The 14,574-nt window shown below is 37.9% G+C and overlaps 2 long non-coding RNA genes across 3 annotated transcripts in view; one reads left to right on the top strand and one right to left on the bottom strand.

Annotated features, from left to right (window-relative positions):
- The window catches only part of LOC144615970 (uncharacterized), a 323,741-nt gene that overhangs the window by 194,362 nt on the left and 114,805 nt on the right, over positions 1 to 14,574 (top strand). The window contains exon 3 of one of the 2 annotated variants that reach the window (XR_013554816.1): positions 7,121 to 7,383. The exons of the other annotated variant lie outside the window; for it this stretch is intronic. This is a non-coding gene — a long non-coding RNA (uncharacterized LOC144615970). Of the gene's footprint in view, positions 1 to 7,120; positions 7,384 to 14,574 lie in introns of those variants that run through there. 2 annotated transcript variants of the gene reach the window in all.
- Positions 1 to 14,574, bottom strand: part of LOC132689223 (uncharacterized) — a 60,863-nt gene that overhangs the window by 4,186 nt on the left and 42,103 nt on the right. The gene's annotated exons all lie outside the window — the stretch shown is intronic.

Below are 14,574 nucleotides of genomic sequence, written 5' to 3'. Positions count from 1 at the left end.
CAGAAGGCATAGCGGCTCGATGCCAGTGTAATAAACCACAGAAATGAATGCCTCCGTAATCATGTTATACTTTAGTTTAAGTACTCTGCATAACCGCTTTACATTGTTAACATTTTTGAATACATGTTTAATGCGTACTTCTTTACTAATCTGAAGCTCAATTCAAAATAGTACATTCTGTGAAATTCTAGTTCTCAGATTCAGGTGTAGGATGTCATAGCACTTTCTAACCTCACATTAAAAGAAAAAGTTTTAGGTCAAAGAAATCCGTGGAAGTAATCACTAAAGCTGTTTGTCCACATGCCCAATGGCAAAGGCACCGGTTACATATCAAAGACTGAGGAATATTTGGAGTCTATTCTATCTTTCTGCCCTCTCCCCGCCCCCCAAATATTTCTCATGCATACTATCCTTTGCTTGTTGTGATCTCACGATTGTGATGAGAAAACAAATAATCTAATGTAGTTAGGACCTGAGATGACCCACATATCCCAGTCAGGTTGCAGTTCTGTGGTAGGTAAATAAAACTTAAAAACAAAAAAAAATCAAATATAGGTAAATGGCAATAATGGATATGATGTGATTCCATTGGGCTTTTTTTAAGCTTATTTATTTATTTTGAGAGAGAGAGAGAGAGAGAGCACAGGCAGGGAGGGTCAGAGAGAAGGCGAGGTAGGATCCCGAGCAGGCTCTCTGCCATCAGTGTCGAGCCTGATGTGGGGCTCGAACGCAAGAACAGTGAGATGATGACCTGAGCCAAGATCAAGAGTCAGATGCCAAACGACTATGCCACCCAGGTGCCACCCCCAATTGGATTTTATTTTACAATAGGTTACACATCAAGACATTGTAAAATATCTTAAAGCCTCAATAGAAGACATCCTATATACAAAAATTATAGCAGAATTCTGAAGTTTGCGTCTTCAGAAAACTAAGAACATTCATCAACTGTGAATAAAGAAGAATGAGTTTTACCAATGACCATGCCCTCCTTTTCCCCTTGTATCTTAGACTAGTCAGAGCAAAATTTAACATTTGTAATAACTATGCAGGTTCAGGTAGACTTAGTTAACATCACTGTTAGTTTTCCCTGATCTAGACTATAAGCTCTTGGTTAGCTTTTGCGTGGAATAGATTTATTTATTTTTTCTACCTTTTGTAAATCTTGTGTGTGTAGTGGGGAGGCCCATGTGAATGGGCTAATTCAAATCAGTCTTCAGTGCGGGGCGGCGGGGGGGATCGGGGGGAGAGAATCGTAGTGATTTTATCTAAATTAACTACATTAATCCCCAGAGCAATGCAACGGTAACAGAGTTAAAAATGTTTCAACTGAGAAATGAAAAGCCCAACTTTCAGAAAAGTTAAATAATTTCTTATTGTTACATTGTTAGAGTGATTCAACCCAGATCTCCAAATACTAAATAGGCTGCTACTCTCTGAGCAGCCTTGGGACAATAAGAGAGGCAATCAAATAAATACACAAACCCAAATGGTCACCAGAATAGTGTCCAAAAATATGGTGCCATAATTACCTCCACTGTTAATTCATATTAATGTTTCATAATGGCTTTTTTCTAAAGAGACAACTGGATAAATTTTTACTCTAGCTGATAAACTCCATTTGACCAGAAATAAACAGGAGAAGAAGACAAATAGTGGGAAAAAATTAATCAAAGTTACAGGAGGGAAATGAGCACATGAGGGCAAATGATGGAAATTGCCCAATCTCAGCCCAAGGTGGTCTGGGTTGAGTGCCAGGCTTGGGAGGAAGCATTGCCCCAGATGCAAGGAGTAATTGGTTTCCCTAAGTGCCTCAGGCTTTCTCCATGGAAATCTGCCTCTTGGGAAATCTTCCTTCCTTTCTCCTTTACTCTATTACTGCACTCTGTAGCTGTGTTCCTGGCCAATCAGGGCACCCAATGCCTAGAGCCCAGAAAGTTCATAAGGGTGGAAAGGGAGCAAAGTCTCACCTCATTTGTCATCTTGGAGACTAATTACTATGCAAAATGGTCACCTTCCCCAGAACTTACCCTGTTTTCACTGTATTTGGAATGACCAAAACACTCAAGGAAATGAACTCAGTTCAACCTCCCTTTTTCCTTTGATACCCCCAGGTAAGATGTATGAACAATGTGCATTTCCTCAAGGTCATTTTAGCTAGCTGGCAGGCATAGTAGAGGACAGTTCATTTATGTGAATGTAAACAGTAAAGAGTGGCAAAATTATGAAAAGCTTCTATAGCTTGGCATAAAAATAAAACATTCCTCTAACACTGGCCCAGAGTAGCCATGGAATTGAAGGCCTGTTGATTTAGGGGGTACAGAAGGCATGTGATTAATGCTAAAAGAAAACATTTGCGTATTTGAAAATTCCACATTAAAAATCCAGATTTCTAGCCTCTCTTGAAAAACTGGAAGATCTGACAAAACTAGGCCTACATTTCAAGAGGACGTCTTTCCACATCAACTTGGACTTAACATTGGATAGCTCTTTAGGTTGGGCATGAGCTGTCCAATTCTTTAGTTTCTACCAAAGGCACAAGATAGTCATATCAACTTAAATTCTGTTATCTTCCCCCAGCTGTGTTAATTATCATCTCTTGCGGTTACTGGATTTTGTTAACTTTGCCTTAAGGAAAATGCCACAAGTATATTAAAACATTAGTGTGGAAATGCTAAATTGTGCAACTTAATGGATTTTGAATGGGAGGGATAATCTAATTTTTCTTTTCTTTCTTTCTTTCTTTCTTTCTTTCTTTCTTTCTTTCTTTCTTTCTTTCAAACAACTTCTGTGAGCTAGTCATTGTACTAGGCAATATAAATGTGTTCTGTCATTTAATTTTCATACAAACGCTTCAGAATTTCTATTATGCACATTTTATGATGGAGATATAAGACCTGGGAAAGTATATGGGATCCCAGAGTCAGATGATGGTTAGAACTTTAGGTGAAGACCTAAATTGGATGCAGAACTCAGCATTTACTACAAGGAAACATACTCTATATGGAGAGCCTTATGGGAGTCTGAGTGCAAGAGGATGAGTCCCCCCACCCCCTACTGGGGACTATGAGTTGCTCTCCTAGGAGACTCAGTTTTCTCAACTGTTCCTTTCCAGAGTAATGCTCTGCCTTTATCTCCTCTCCTTTCCAGTCTTCAGCACGTATAGCTAAGCGTTTTCTCCCCAAAATGTCCTAAACATTTATGATTCTTTATTTAGAGTCATACTTTTCCTTCGTCCTGAGCAGACTCTTTCTTCCTTTGTTCCATTGTCCCTCCTCTCTGAAGTCCTCTTTGAACTATATAGATGGAACAGATTGTTCCACATCTGTAGTATCATGATAGCTCTGCTATAGCCTGTTTTATATTTTATTATAGCTAGTTGTTTATATTCCTGTGAATTAACTAAATTTTAAATTACTGACAATAAGCGTTTTATATTACTTTGAAGTCCCAGGAACTACAATGGCATATAACAATGAAAAGAATTTTAGTTAAGCTGGTAGACTGAATCAAGGAACATGTCAATGAAATAATATATGCAGTTCTATTTTAATCTTGAGGTAGTTAATAGTCAATTATTTTTAGGGACAATTTCTTGGTTTTGTTTACATGTTTTGCAGCTAACTGCCATAAAAACAGACGGTTGATTGTATGAAATAATCAAATTTTAGATTAATAAGACGAAAGTTGGTTAGATTAAAATGGATACTTATCAGTGTTGATACTCTGAAATTTATTCTAATGAAATGTGAATAGTTTTAAAGATTTGGTGTCAAGAGCCAAGAAGATGGCCCATTTTTCTATCAAATTAGTGAACAAATTAAATTTTGTATTTTGTATCATGTGACTATAGAAATGATTTTCTCAAATTTTTTTTTCATTTTTTTTAATGTTTATTCATTTTTTGAGAGACAGAGAGGTACAGAGTATGAGAGGAAAGGGGCAGGGAGAGGGAGACACAGAATCTGAAGCAGGCTCCAGGCTCTGAGCTGTCAGCACAGAGCCCGACGCGGGGCTTGAACTCACGAACTGTGAGATCATGACCTGAGCCGAAGTCGGATGCTCAAGTGACTGAGCCACCCAGGCACCCCTTTTCTCAAATATACCTTGATGTGAATAAAGAACTAAACATGAATTCCCATGAATGCCTATCTAAACTTTTTAATAAGTAAAGAGACACTTATTGAGTACATACAATGACCCTTGTCAAAACTAGGAGTTGAAAGACCCTGATCCCTGAGCAGACATGATTCTTGTTATTCAATAATCAAAGTTGGTAAGTCAATAGAATATTGTAATAAAATATCACAAGTGATATAACAGTGATTATTCTACTAATTAGCTCTGTGTCCTTTAGCAAGCCTAATCTTGTGATGTACTTGTTCCAATGTTTTCATCCATGAAGCAGGTTAATTGAATTAGATACAATTTAGGGCATTTAGCTCTGGTTTTTATAAAATTTCATGGAAGGATCTTCTAATGTCTTTAAGCATGTCTCCAAAAGAGCTGAATAGATATTAGCTTTCTAATTATTTCTAGATATGCTTTGTAAATCCATGGTTCCAAAACCATGTGTTGAAGCATCCTGGGGAACCACACAGAGGACTCTGAGGGACAGTTTAATTTTTTTAAGAAAAAGGGAGGGTATTCAATGTCTTTTAGGAACTATGCAAACATGACCTTGAGATGTTTCAGTTTCAGCATCGGATCCCGTTACGTATCTTTTGATGCTGTCATTGTGAAGCTGGGTTTCTGTTGGTTGCCATAATGAAATGCAAGTACCAAACAAAAACAAGACAATCAGGATAGAACAGGAAATGAAGATGGTGGTGTCCAATCTGACTCCAAGGTTTGAGAGGTGGTAGAGAGCCCAAAAGGAAGTTTTAGTGTTAGAAAGTGTGATTATTTAAGAGGAAAACAGAATTATTTTTTATCTCGTTTGGCATAAACTATTCTTCCAAAACTCTATTACGTGTTTAGGATAATTAATACTTCTTCAGTTGTCTGAAACTTTTAATAAACAAATGGAATTATTAGAGACTTCTTTGACCTAAGGTGTGCCATGGGAAAAAAAGATTACTGAGATGTTAAATGAACCATTCACTAAGAAAATTTGAAAACAACCGGTATAAGTCATTCCAGATAGATTTCTCAGTTATCATATATAAAGTGAGTACATCATTGTTTATAATAACTGTATTGGAGTCAACCATTTTTCCAAGAGATAAAAATATTTATATTGAGAAAGGATATATTTCTCCCTTTGAGTTAGGTAGCTAGTTAATGCCAGGCTGTCTACATTGTCTATACTGCTGGTCCAAAGATAGGCTAATTATTATTCTCAAATTCTTTTACAAAATACATATCTCTATAGAAAGGTGAAAAAGAAAAGAAATAGCAGCTGCTAAACAATTTCCATAATTATGGAAATTAGGTGCGATCTCCATTCTCTTGGTGGATTGCCAGTGTGCCCAGCTGGTAGAAACAATTGGTCAGCTAGGCATGAAGAGGGGCGCTGTTGATCTTTGCAAAAGAGTTAGAAATTAAGCTTTCCTGTATTTAAGACGTTTTTCCATACGGTTATTCTATTGTCCAATTTCTTTTTCATTGTGAAAGTCTTATCCACCCATTGCAGTAGACGCAGAGAATACAAAAATGAAAAGAGATGGAGAGCGATTTATAGTTTTGGCACTCCTATACATTGTTAACATCTTGCAGTGTACCATTTAATTCTCACTGCTTTCTTATTCAGGAGCATGTCAAAATATCATTGGAATCACTTTAAATGTAAAATCGATTATCCTTTCCTCATCATAAGCATTTTCTATGTAAGTATGTGGCCTTTATAAAAATCATTTTAGTTATGGCCTGCTGTTCTAATTAGCTATATTACCATAAATTACTAGGCTATTTAAAAAAAAAAAAAATATTGAACACTGGATTTTTTTTTTTAAACTTCACTCTAGTAACTAATCCAGTTAAACATGATGGATACTTCGATATATCTAGTTGACTCTCCCGGATCCACACTAAACTGGCAATGAGACCAAAAAGGCATAGCCTCAAAATGAAAGAAGAAGAGAATGAGATAGGCGGTGACAAGAGACAGAAGATTTCATGAAAGTTTTGGAAGATGAATGGATGCTTTGTTTTGTTTGTAAACTGACAATAAGACCAAAAAGGCATAGCCTCAAAGGAAAAGAAGAAGAGAATGAGATAGGCGGTGACAAGAGACAGAAGATTTCATGAAAGTTTTGGAACCTGGAAGATGAATGGATGCTTTGTTTTGTTTATGAGGTTGGAGAAAGCAGAATTCTAAACCTTCAGGAAGGAGCCACTCATTCCACAGGAAATTTGGAAATGGACTTTCTCAATATTCTGAATAAGAATAGCTTTGGATGCAGCGATAAGAGGCCACACAGAAGGTAGTGGGAATGTACCTAACCAAAATTTGACTTACTGGTACAAACAATGCACCCTCTCAGTAATTGATACAATAAGACTGATACAACTGACTGTTAACCAATTTGGCCATATTGCATTCTTCATAACACTCCACCACTAAGAGTAGAACAAATTTTATTTTCAAATCAAAGTGGAACAATCATCAACAGAGACCAAACACTGGGGCATGAAAGGACTCTCCATAAATTGAAAATGATTGAAAACGTACATAGTTTAACTATCACAGAATAATTAAACTAGAAATCAGTAACAAATTAATATCTGTAAAATCTCCAAATATTTAGAAAACTACCCATAAACAACTCAAAGTCAAAGAAATCAAAAGGGAAATTAAAAAAAAAAATTTGAACAGAGTGAACATTTGTGAGATGTGGCTAACAAAGGGATTAAAGGGAAATTTAGTGCTTTCAATTACTGTATTATAAGAGAGGAAAGGTCTGAAACCAATAACCTAAACTTCTGCCTTTAGAAGCTATGAAAAGAAAAGAAAAAAAAGGAAACCAAGTAAACAGAGGAAAAAAAATAATAAAAGCTAAAGAAAGGAAAGAGAAAAATGCACAAAAAGCAAAAAAAAAAAAAAAAAAAAAAAAAATCCAATGAAAACAAAAAGTGGCTGTTTACTAACTTCACCTAAAATTTATGAACCTTTTCCTAGGCTGATCAAGAAAATCAGAGAGAAAACACAAATTACCAATCTATGGAATGAAAGAGGCTCCATCCCAGGCTCCGCTTCTGGAATTGTGGGTGAGAAGTGCAGCCCCTTCCTAATAAAATATATATTTAACCAGAGAAAATTACCAAAAATGATATTTTAAAAATTTACGGAAAATTTTCCTAAAGGGTACAGCAAATGTAAAGCCATCCATTCAAGATTTGTAATTATTCTCAGTAAGAACAGCAAGAATAATTGGTGTTTGAGCTACAACTCCCTCTCTCAGCACTGAAGGTCCACCTTACAGAAACTACTTTGGGGCCCTGCTGCAGGAGGGGGGTAACCAAGAAAATGGACAGGCATGGGCGGGGAAGGAGTCCTTGTGCTTCAAGCTCCCATCCCGGAGCTGCCTCTATGGGAGAGCAGGCTTGTGGTATTCCTCATCCCTCACAGCCTCATGCTGCAAAAGCTCTTTTCCTAGCTGCTTCCACTGAGGGGACTGTCAGACTGACACAGCACTCCTCTCCTCCACCCAGCCCCTAGTCATAGGGTAGAGATTCTGCTTCAGACTGAGAATACTGAGCCTCTGTCATCCCTGCTCCAGCTCACTTAGAAAGGAGAGCTTCCATGCCTAAATGGACAAGCCCAGAGAAGCAAGAGCTACCACTCCCCTGCCCCAAAGTATCCACTCAAAGAGCAGTGGCATCCCTCTGGAAGTTGTAGGCCACTGTTGTTGAACCCTGCCCAGGTACATTGTTACAGAGCTTCTGTTGGGAGGTACTCACTGTCCACAAAGGCCCTCAAGCTTTGCCTGAGGGTACAAACCTTATTTGGAACAAAGCATGGAGAATTCCATGCCTAAGGGTGTTAATTAAAAAACAAAATCAGCAACAGACAAAACACCAACACTTGCAAGAGAGCACTGAGAAGGGCCTTCATGGCTCCATAATCCTGGTGGCAACAACCGAAAGAGCAAAGCAACCCAAAGTGTCACCGATAATTAGGGAAAGAGAAAGCTAGGAAGAGCCTTCTTGGAATTACAGTCAGCCCTAGAGGTCAGCAAGGTTATGTAGCAGGTACCAGTCTGCATGAATCAAATAAGACTTGGGACAGACTTGGGGACATTCCATAAACCACACACAGTTCCTTCAACAGGAGGCAGAAGCTCACCGGGACTAGGAACTTATGCAAAAAGTCTGACCAAACACTGGCTGCTCAGTAAGCTACTCTCACCAGGGGCAGTGACTCCTAGGAAGCCAAGCTGGGGATCACAGTCACACGCATTGATGGCAGTCTGGAGGAGATTGTGCATGTCCAATGATAAAAAAGAGTATGCTGCCTGATTTAGTAGGTATGTTTCAGCATGATGCTGGATGAATTAAAAAAAAAAAAAAAAAAAAAAAAAAAAAACAAGAAAAAAAACCAGAACAAGCAGAATTCATCTACAGTGGAAAAAATCTGAATATTGATTTCCATTAGCTGTTAAGGTTCCAAAAAGAACCTTGGAATGATCTCAGTGTTTTAATTCTTTCCAGGGAATGGTCCACCAGCATTTTTCAAAACTCAGCAGAGGCACATTTATTTACATTTGTGCATTTAACTGTATTTAAAATTCATCTCAAAATTAAAAAATAGATCTATAAATGCTGAATTCTATTTAATGATTTGAACGTTGAAGTTTACAGAAAGGGTGTACCTATGTCTGCAATTAACGTTGAGGTGCACCAAAAATAAGTCGAATTAATGGATATGTAGAAGAATAGATATGTGATAAAAAATATATTAATGGTACAATCTAGGGGGTTGAATACAGACGTTCATAGCACATTTTTTAAACTTTGTTTTATGCTTGTTTTTTTCTTAATTATGGGAGGATAAAACTTACAACAAAGTATTTTGGACAAGGTAGGACAACTGGCATTCACAGTGGCACAATGGAAAAATTACAGTGGAATGTAAGATGATTAACGCTTTGAGACACATTTTGTCAATCAGTTAACATAGTTATCACATACCTACCATACCCATAATTCCATTCATCTCTATGAATTTACTAAGGAGAATTGAAAACGCATGCTCAAAGGCCAGTGCCAATCAGCTTTTGCTGTGATAACAAAAGAAGCCACCCATAGTTGGGTGGCTTGAACCACAGAAATGTGTTGGTCACAGTTCTGGAGGCCGAAGTGGCCCTGGCTTATAGATGGACACTTTCCTACTGTGTTCTCCCATGGCAAACAGAAAGAGTGAGCATCCTGTCTCATTTTATGAGACCGCTAATCCCATCATGGAGGCCTTCCCTCATGGCCTCATCTAAACTTGGTTACTTTGCCAAATCCCCATCTCCAAATACCATCATACCGGGGATTAGGGCTTTACCATGTGAATTTGGTTGGGGGAGACACAATGTAGTTCATAGCAGCAAGTGTGAAAATAGTCATGGCAACTTTATCCATAAAAGGCCATGACAACAACCCAATGTCCATCAACAGGTGAATGGATAAACAGATTTTGATATATACACACCATGAATAGTATTCAGTAGCAAAGAAGGCTAAATTATTGCCACAACATGGATGAATCTTAAAACACTATTCCAGCGTAAAGAAGCTAGATGATAAGAATGTATGCAGTGTGATTGCATTTATATGGAAGCCTAGAAAATATATAATGACAGCAGATCGTTGGCTGCCTGGGGCCTTAGTTGGGATAAATTGAGAAGAGGCAAGGAGAATTTTGGGGGTGATGATAATGTTCTGTATCTTGATGATGGTGTCAGTTACATAAGTATATGCGTTTGTCTAAATTCACTGAGTGTATGTTTACGTGACTTATCTCCCCTAAATTACATTTTAATAAAATAAAAAAAAATATGGGTAATACGTTTGTCAGGAGCTTTCTGATCATTTTAACTTGAACTTTAACTGGAGAGGGAGGGTATTTTAGTTTCTCTAAGACTTTCACTTGGTCACAGTGAACTTCATAGCTGTTCAGAGAATGATGGGAATCATAGAATTGTAAACAATTTAATAGAAGAGACTTTGAAGATACTGGATGACCAAAGTTTCCATAATTACAAGTTAGGATTTTCATACAGGGAAATGGTTAATGAGCAATAAATAATAATAATTCACACTTACATGGCACTTTAAAGTTTAGAAAAGTCTTTGTGTAATTGTGTCATTTAATACTTAGTATAACTTTTATATTGAAGGCAGGGAGAGATGCTCATCCCGCTATAGGTTTTGCCTAAAGAAATTTTAAAGAGAGAGAATTTGAGCCCGAGTCTGACTGGATCCATGTGTGGCTGGATAACTGATCAAGATAAGTGTTGTGCTCTTGCTGTTAAACCTTTTTCCTGTCTTCCTGCCAATGAGTGAGATGCGCTTTTTTTTTTTTCTTCCATTTCTGAAAATATTTCTGAAATATTTGTGTTTTGGGGTCAGAAACATAAGATAAGGATTCAGAAGATAGCTCTTATCTAGGATATGATGTTTGAAAGCCTAGGATCACTGAGGGGAAATAAAGTAAAATACCTGTGTGGAGAGGATGGGTTTGGGCACTCTGAGTGAAACACAACACCGATATCTGGTTTTTAGAGGTCAACAGGCATGCGTGTGGGTGGTGTGCATGTAGGTGTGCACGTGCACGAGTGCAGTGTGTGTGCATGTGTGTGCACATCTCTCTGATAAAGTACACTTGTGTCACAGTGTGAATGGTCAGTTTTGGTTCTTTTGTTGACTTCACATTGTCTCCAACAAAAGCCCATGTACACACAATGTTGTAAAATGATACCCATGCTAGGTAACGCTTCCTGAATGTTACTGTCAATATTTGAATGATGGCTATAGGAAAAACAAATAAAATGGCTAGTTCCGAATATTTTGCTTAAGGTTTATCTAATGAACGATATTTTATTTATTTACTCCCACGGATTCTTTGTTCTATCATTGAGTGGTGACAACCATGATCAGGTTCCATACACACACACACACACACACACACACACACACTCCTATAAGAGAAAAGAAGAGAATGCACATATATATTTAGTTCTTGATGGAAGTACATGTCTTTCAAGTTTAATTACTACTGTTTGTTCTCACAACTTGACTACAGTAACAACAAAAATATTTGGCGATGGCAGTCTTTTTCAAGTAAGTGAAGTAATCAGAAAGCAAGTGAAAGAGGTGAAAAGAGTCAATCATTCTTACTTTCTAAATAACTAACAGGTCTGCCCACAGGTAAGATTGTTGTGTCTGGGAAAATTGCTAAGCATGCTAGCCCAAATCCACCTTTTTATTATATGCTGACTGCTGGCTTTCTTTAGTAGAAATCCGGAAAAAATTAGTGATCAGCCTATTAACAAGTGTGCTTATCCAACATGCCACAATTTACCTAAGCTGGATTAGCCTCTTGTTCAGAAAACAGAGGAATTTTGCTGACCACTTTAAGTAGTTCTTTTTGTCTCCCCTGGCTATAAATTCTTCACAGGCAAGGACATCCTCTCTTATGCTCTGAATCTGCAATGGCTGAGAGGGTAGGCATGCGTTTTTAATTAAGCTAAACAACCTTCAGGTTGTTATTTATCTCAAGTATTTAAGAACCAGCGCCTTATCATAAAGCATCGGTCTCAGGCTTAGCTGGAGAGAAGTAGAATCTTCTGTTATTTAAGACAATACGCTTTCGCTCAGAGTCAATAGGCCAGACCTATTCTTCCTACAGCACAACCACAAGACAGTAAGACAATATCATGATATCTCTACAGCCGTTCACATTTCTGAGACCTTAATGTGGGCTAAGTATGGTGCTAAAGACATCTGCGTATCCTCTCATTGAAGTCTGACTTGAATCCAGTTGATAGAGACTCCTAATATCCAGTCTCAGAGAGGTTTAGTTGCTTGTCCAAGGACACAGAGCAAGAGACTTCTAAGGAAGGATTGGAGCTCAGAAACTTGGACACTGGAGTCCACATTCCCAATCCATTCAGTATCCCACTGAACTGATTTATTCTCCTACTGGCAGTAGAAACGTACTCAACAGCAAACAGTGTCCACTCTTCCTATCTAACTTTTCCTGTCAATGCCTAACTTAAAATTTTTTTAACGTTTATTTATTATTGAAAAACAGAGAGAGACAGAACATGAGCATGGGAGGGGCAGAGAGAAGGGGAGATGAGACACAGAATCTGAAGCAGGCTCCGGGCTCTGAGCTGTCCGCACAGAGCCCGACACGGGGCTTGAACTCACAAACCACAAGATCGTGACCAGAGCCAAAACCAAATGAGCCACCCAGGCGCCCTAGGTTGTGGAACCTAGACTTATTTTAAATGCTTGAAATTCAGCCATTCATTCATTCACTCTTTCACTCATTTATTCATTCACTCATTCATTCATCTTATTCACGTATCATTTACTATATTTCTTCTGTATATCATGCATTATTCTCAAACTTAAGAAATTAAGAATATGAAGAAGAAATAAGTTCCTTGTCCCCTAGGAGCTCAATCCTAATTGGAGAGACTGCTAGGTAAACAGACGTATTACCGTACACCCAAAGAAGACGCTGTAGCCAACCTTGCCTCAGGTGTCAGTGAAAATATTACGACTAACGTTGCCCGAGGAGAAGAATATTCTCAAGTGAGGGCAAGAGTGTGTTGCACAAGGTAATTAGAGGTGCTGGGGTGTGGCATACAAGAAGTTCTGTGGGTTAAGTACTGAGTGGAGTGGGTAGATTCTGTAGGAGACGTTAGTCAAAGTGAAGGGTCACGGTTATACTCACAGCACTTCATGTTGTAGCCATTCTGGTGTCAGAGACATACCGAAATGGCCCCAAACGCAAAATATACAGCTTTAAGCTTTGTTTTTAGCCGAGTGAGATGTACAGCAAGCATCCTCAGCCTGTCCCTAATGCTCACATTGCCTTCAACCTCAAGAAATGCCAATTGGGACTAGAATAGAAGACGAGAATGTAACATTTCTTGGTGTCGTGACTGCGTATTTTGAATATCTGCTGAATGTGTTCCACGGAGCATTTATGTTGTTGATGATAAGTGCAGCAAGGTCCCGTCCCCTCTTACAGGAGCTGAAAATACTGTCTTTGCAGCCCAAATGCCATTCTGTCCCAACAGTGGAGCGCTCTGTGTTCCGAGTGCCGTCGGTCTGTCTGTTCTCTGTCAGTCTGTATCTTGCAGATGTGGAGGCCTACACAAGTAGACTTTCCTTACAGAGAAGAGCAGACCCAACTGTCATAACCATAGGATCTGTGAGATCATCTTTAGAGCCATAACCAATGCTGTTCAGGGAAGATGTCAGACTGTAATGAACATTTATGGGAAATTAGATATTAAATACAGATCCTTCAAAGAACACCATCCAATTAAATTGACTTTTAAATAAATCACCTAAAGTTTGTGTCAGACTCAGACCAATTAAACACAGGGAAGAATGTGTTTGAATATCAAAGTGGAATAAAATGAAATAAAAATTTTATAAGTAGATGTGATTTATGTGGTGACTAATATAGATCAGTTAAATTAGGACTCTGATCTGAAAGGTAGCTGTTGTCAACAGCATGGGTTTTGGAGTCAAATAGACTTGCATTTTAATTAGTGGGCCCACCTTTTTGTGGATGACCGTCGGTAAGTGGTCAAGTAATTGGTAGATTAATTTCATTCAGTCTCAGTTACTCTTTCTGTATAATGGAGAAAAGAGTACATAGTTTAAGCAATCACTTTAAGTATAGATAGAAATAATGTACCTAAAGCATAGTGTTTGTTATACAGAAGTTCAATGAAGACTTACTGTTATCAAAATATTTATTAACCTTTGAAATAGCATCACATATTTCTAACATAGATAAGAGTTGTCTGGTTTCTAGCTTTTGCACAAACACTTAACACAGATATTTATAGAACTAGTCAACAAACCATAAAGTTATTTAAAATGTAAAATACCTGATAAAATATGATACACAATCATTTGTTCATTATACAAATATTTATTTAATACCCACTGTGTGCCAGACAGTTCTGTAAGAATCTAGGGAAATGCCAATAAACAAAGAAATCACTCCCTGTCACACAAGACATAATATTCTAATGGGAAAGTATGAAATAAGTAATTGAAATACAATGTTGTTAAGTTCTAGGAAACATACAATTTCCTAGAATAGAATTGCCAGTTTAAGCGAGAATATATGTGTATTAGAAAGTACTTTAGATAAGATAAGCAGGGAAGCTCTCTGAGAAGAAAGTTTTGAGGAGAGACCTACAGGACAAAAATAACCCAGTTGTGCAAAAATCTGCAGAAGAGCATTTCAAGACGAGCAAGTGCAAAGGCCCAGAGGTTGAGCTGTGCTTGAGGAAGAGCAGTGAGCCAGAGTGGTCAAAGTATTCATTACTTAATGAATGAGGAAGCAAGTGATAGACAGTGGGTTTGAAGAGTAAGGCAGGACCTGAT

The sequence above is a fragment of the Panthera onca genome, chromosome A3 (genome assembly GCF_046562875.1).
Source record: "Panthera onca isolate mPanOnc1 chromosome A3, mPanOnc1 haplotype 2, whole genome shotgun sequence".
Lineage (NCBI taxonomy): Eukaryota > Metazoa > Chordata > Mammalia > Carnivora > Felidae > Panthera > Panthera onca.
The sequence above is the reverse complement of the archived record's forward strand: the minus strand, read 5'-3'. Positions and strand labels throughout refer to the sequence as shown.